The sequence below is a fragment of the Myiozetetes cayanensis genome, unplaced genomic scaffold, assembly GCF_022539395.1.
Source record: "Myiozetetes cayanensis isolate MyiCay16 unplaced genomic scaffold, myiCay2020 scf15, whole genome shotgun sequence".
NCBI classification, from domain to species: Eukaryota; Metazoa; Chordata; class Aves; order Passeriformes; family Tyrannidae; genus Myiozetetes; species Myiozetetes cayanensis.
The window spans coordinates 5,807,634-5,813,646 of record NW_026087159.1 but is presented as its reverse complement, the minus strand read 5'-3'; positions in this window follow the sequence as shown (position 1 = coordinate 5,813,646).

Genomic DNA, 6,013 nt, shown 5'->3' with positions numbered 1-6,013 from the left:
TCATGCTTTCATTATGCAACTTAGTGGTAACTGCTGTTTGTGTTCCTGACTCTGTGCCCTGGGGAAGCTGCTTTGGATTTACCACTGGTTAATAATGCAAAGTGACTGACTCACTGAAGGTTCCCTTTCTCACCTTCCAAGAACTCTTTACTTTTTTCCTTTTTTTTTTTCCTTTTTTTTTTCTTTTTTAAGAGTGAATTAATTTAGACTAAGGCACCAAGGGAATGCAGGTTATGTCATATGTCCTGTTTCAGCTGGGATAGAGTTAATTTTCTTCTAGTAGCTGGCACAGTGCTGTGGTTTGGATTCAGTATAAGAGTACAGTTGATAACACACTGATGGTTTAGTTGTTGCTAAGTAGTGTTTAGACTAAGTCAAGGACTTTTCAGCTGGAGGACACAAGAAGCTGGGAGGGCAGGGAGTCAGGACAGCTGACCCAAAGGGATATTCCATACTGAGCACATGCTCAGTTCATAAACGGTGGGGAGAGAGTTGGCTGGGGCACTGCTCGGGAACTGGCTGGGCACCCATGAGCAAGTGGTGAGAGTTGCATTGTGCATCACTTGTTTTGTATATTCTAAGTATTTTATCCTTATAATCACCATCGTTATTATTTTCTTTCTTCTCTTCCCCATCAAACTGTCCTTATCTCAACCCATGAGTTTGCTCACTTTAACTCTTCCAGTTCTCTCCTCCATCCCACCGGGAAAAGGAGTGAGTGAGCAGCTGTGTGGGGCTGAGCTGCTGGCTGGGGTTCAACAGCAGCGTGAATAGTCACACTGCAGACAAGCAGCTGCATCCAGATGCACTTTAGAACCATAGAGATGTAGCATAAGAGATTAACAAAACAAAGGATCACTTGGAAATTGCTGGATTTGTCCAAGTATGTGACTGCCTTGAGTAGACAGCAATACCTTTCAGTGATTTTAAAGTATCAAGAAATAGTTCCCAAGTGCTGGGGAAACTCCAGAGGAAGGGCAGTGTTTGCCTATCAATGAATATTTTATGGCATATGAATATTTATTATGTCATCACCTTAAACAAGGAGCTGATTTAATGAGCATAGTAGGTAATTACTGTGACCTGAGAACAATCATATCCCCAGTCAGCACAGACTTTTGTGTCAGGAAAAAATTGTTAGTCATCATGTTCAGTTAGGAAGTTGCCAAATGATTGGGTCTTACTGATTAAGGTAGAGAGTCATAGATTCTCCTGAGATGGAAAGGACACACAAGGATCATTGAGTCCAGCTCCTGGCCTTCCACAGAACAACTCCAGAGGGTAATTATTGATGCTGTGATTCCACAGCCATCTTTGCAAAGGTTTCCTGAAGAGGTTAATTTAAGACTTTCATTATCAAAATTTATGCTGGGAGTAGTTTCACCAAATGGCTTTTGATACCATGAAAATCATTACTGGATGCATACTTACTTTATATGCTTTTTTGGTTTTAATTCAGTTGGCTGAGATCTTTGAAAGAAGTGCAGGATATTGTGAAGGAGCTTTCCAGTTTCATGGATGTGATTTCTCACTGGAATAGCTGGTCATTGAAATCTTGGAGCAATGGAGGGGGGACCCACAGACACCAGAGCAAAAGACTTTCATTGTCCTTGTGTTGTGTGATGTCAGGGCAGAGCAGTGAATGCTCTGAGGGCTCTGATGTCCTCACTTAGACAAGCTCTGCTTACTCTGCCCTGTGTAAGGGGTTGCAGCACAAGCACAACTCTGGTTGTCCCTGTGCCTAAATGAGACACCCCATATGGTAAATTACTTCCAAACATTAGAGACAAACCTCCGAAGGCTCAGCTTGTCTCTGCTTCCTCCTGCCTGCTCAGAGCTCAGGGTCAATAGTTTAAACTGGAAAATTAATAGAAAAGGGAAACTATTGGAGAGCTTCTAAAAGAAAGATCAAATCTTGTCAGTCTAGTGCAAGGTAACAAGCTGCTTGAGCAGAGGAGAAGCAGTGGGCACAGCTTTATTTTAAGTGACTCTCTGTAAGAAAGCAGGGAAATGTGTACTGATACCAATTTAAAAGTGAGGTTATAAACCCTGTTTGGAAAACCCTACTCAGAGTAATTGTTAATAATTCACAGAGCACAAGGATATATTGAGTGAGATTCTCTGCAATCCTGCTCTGATAGGAGATTATTTGGTATTTTCATTAACAGTTTAGAGATGGCCTATGGTGATTAAATTGTAGAGAGCACCAGACTTGAGCTAACTGCTTAACTGAGCAGAGGACAATTCAAAGTGAACTTGACAAATTAAAAAAAGTTAGCATGTGATTCAGTAAATGCAGCTAAAATGGATTCGACAAATGCACATTTGTACATTTCAGCAGAAGCCACAATCAGCTGAACAAATACAGGATGGGACAGGGCAGGGTGCTACGGTAGCAGCTGTACAGAAGGGTTCTCCTGGGGTTACAGCCAGTCACCAGCTGAACATGATTCAACTGCATCCTGTTCCTGAAAAAAACCCAAACGTTGTTGTGGAATGTATGAACAGGAACTGAGTCTGTAAGATACATGGCATGGTCCTTCTTCCTTATGTGGTAAGAGAAAGAAAGCCTTTCTTGGAACATGGTATCCATCTGTATCTACTGGAAAATGTGGAGCAGCTGGAGATAACCAGAGAAGAGCAATGATAGGGGTGACAGGCTTGTTTCAAGATAATGGTAGAGGCATTTTCAAATCAGTTAGAGATAATTGCAAAGGAGGAGATAATCATTTTCTCCCTCTGATACAGGTAGAACGAGAGAAATAGATTCTATTGCAGCAGGAGACATTGAGCTGAGACATCCGAATGGGTGGCTGGCCTTGACAGCAGGAAGAGGGAAGCTCTGGATTACCCTTCCTTTGTGGAATCTCTGGAATTTGAGATTTTAAAGGAAGAGCCAGTGGGCATGGTGTAGGGCTAGTGCAGATGAGGGTTGGAGGTGCAGGGGATGCGGCCAACTGCAGGTTCCTCCCAGCTTGTATCTCATACCCTGCCCTCTTACACTCACACAAAGGCCTGTGAGGGAGTCACAACTGCTCTGGAGCAAACACTGCGCTGGCAAAGCTGGGCTGCCTCGAGGCTCACAGCCATGTGTTTCCCTTTTCATCCCTTCTTTTAAAATAGCACTTATGGTAATAACATGTGGGCACACTGGCATGTTCTTGTGGAGTGGCCCATGTCTGCATAGTTAGTAGGGACTGTCCGACACTGCCCAGCGTAAGGCACTCTCCGCTCTTCCATTTCAAATTTTTGGGAGGACTTGAGCTTTCCAGCTTTTTAAGTGAATGTGTCCCACACCTTAAATGTACATTTTTGTTGTGTAAAAATAAGTGAAGTGACAGCATTACTTTACAGAGACAGTTCCTTGATGCTTCTTATGTGTGTGTGTATGTGCACTGGGACGATACAGAGTTTGGAGTGCCTGATCTCTTACCCAGTTACTGTGGCAGGAATCTTAAACCTTTATCTGAATTTTTGCCAGAGATGGTATCTCACTCTGTTTCAACCAAGTTCTCTGCTTCTATTTTTCCTAAAACAACATTCCAGCTGAGAAGAGAGCAACCAGGGCTAGTGCTGCCCGGCTTTTCATTCCCTCAGTAGACGTGCAGGTTGCTTGGCACATGTGCAAGACCCAATTTCACACTGCTGGCCTAAAGAAATTCCATATTCCTGTGCAAAGACTCCCATCGGGCTCCTGCCTACCAGTGGAGAGCATTTTAGAGGCTTGGGGCAGAGAGAGGAAGAAACTCCCTCCCAAACCATAGACTAAAAATAGGCTGATGCTGTGCAAACAGCTTTGCCGTGAACTTCCTTCTGGCAGGCAGCCAGTGCAGCTGCCCAAGCGTTTTAAGCCCAGATACCTCTCCAAAACAAAGAGTCACTGAAGTTAGGCACAGTTAGCAATGCTTTTAATCTTATTACTCCCTGCTGTGTTGTCTCAATTTCAGCTTCTTCCAGAGTGCAGGTAGCTTTTTCGGGATCTAAGGTCAAATTCTTTTACCTAAGCCATGGTTGAGACTGGCGCTGGCAATCCCTGAAGTCTGCAAAGTTCAAAGCAGGGAGGAGGCCTTTAATCTAAAACTGAAATGCTCAGGTGACGCGTCCAAAAAGTGCTTTCCTGCGGAGTAAGAACTGCAGTAGCTGGGCTGCAGAAGGTTTTAAAACTCTCCAAATGGCTGTTAACTAAACTATCTTAAATCCTGATGTGGCGATATGGAAATTGAAGAGTCAGTTTCTTAAATGAGACTACTTTAAAAAAGAATAAACATGAGACACAAGACTCTGGGCAGTTGGATTGAACGACAGAAGTGATTCATTCAGTCCTTGAAGCCTATGAGTTATTTGGGTTTGCCATGTTTTCCAGTGGTTTTACCTACTTATTAGTGCCCACATTTTGCCCTAAAATAAATTACCACATTCTTTTGTACGCTGTGACTATGAAGACTGATGTTTCAGTTTAAGTATCAAGCTTCCTTATTATTTGTTTCAAGAGTTGTTGATTGTTTAGACATAGCAAGATTCACATTTTCCCTTATCATGATTTTATGGGAAGAATGTTTTCCAAGACTAATTAAATCTCTGGGTCATTTTCAGCTGTTTCACAGGAATCACTGACAATGCAGTAATTTTGCATAGCTGCTTGTTTTCCCTCTCATTTTTGTATTGTCAAATATTCAGTTTTTATTTGAATCTTCTGTATCCAATTATCTGGTTTGTGTGGGAATCAAACAGAAGATCAGTGTCATTGTGCTTTACATTCTCTTTAAACTCTCATCAATAGCAGGACCACACTAGTCTGTAAGTTTGTAATTTAAGATGCACTTGGCAGGGGTTCAAAGAGACAGGAGCTCTAGTCTGTCTCGCTTCCCCTTGGAAAGCCTTTCTGATGCTGCCAAACAATATTTACACCAGCAGGGAACTGAGTTTTGGGAAACTTTTCCAGGCTCTGAAGAAACCAAGCAACCTGAGACTTTGATAAGCCTTGGTAAATTTAAAAACTCCTGATGCTATCAGTGTGTAAAACCTGTTTTAGCCCATCAGATATCACAGATTTACAATTTGAGGAGTGGATTTCAGTTAAGAGATAAAATTAAGAGCAGAGGTTTGGCAAAAAAAGTGTTATTTGAAGCAAAATTCTCCCATTGTCATCTCTGTTGAGCACTTCATGGTATCTTACATTTCTGCAGTTACAGCTACAGGTACTCTGTTCCACGAACAACTCAACATACTGTTTGCTAAGTCAGGTCTGCACACAGATAGGTTTAAAAAGCATCAAGCTTATTTCTTTTTCTGGGACCTTCCGCTTTCTAGCTGTCTGGAGAGAGGGTTCAGGTGAGGTCATGTTTTCTCCATCCCAGAAGAAAGATTTCCTCCCTTGCTATGGGGTCTGGCAGTCCTTTTGAGGACAGATTTCTGAAGGAGATTTCCACCTGGTCAAGGATGATTCTGGGTGGGTAACAGGCAGTAAGGAGGAATTCTAGCTCCCTACTGCCTGGTTGCTTAGCGTGGGACCCTAAAAATTATTTTATTTCCCCTTTTAAATATGAACTGAGTTCTAAAAGCACTCTTCAACTGAGCTCTGTCCTTGTCGGGCATCTCATCCAGTCTTGGCAGCCTTAACTCAAATCCAGATCCAGATCAGGTGTTACTCCTAGAGCAGCATTTCATATTTGAGGATCTGAATGGCAATCTTGCCATCTCGTGTCACACAACTCAAGACTTCTTTGCAAAGGGCAGGGGAGTCCCGAGGTGCAGCTCCCTCCTGCCCTGGTGTGTTTGTCTCTGTGTGTCTCATCTCTGCTTCCCTCGTAGTCTGCCCAGAGAAGATTTCTGAGATACTTGAATGGCTGCCAGGGTCTGCATGGGAGGCAGGGCCTTGGCATGTGAGCTCTGACACCTGATGCTTAGTCTGCATTGAGGCAGTGCCAGCTGGATCCGCTGCCTTCTCTATCAGGAGTTATCTGATTGGGCTGCTGGCTGTGGGAGCCTGCTGGTCTTCCTCATTCTTCTCCCT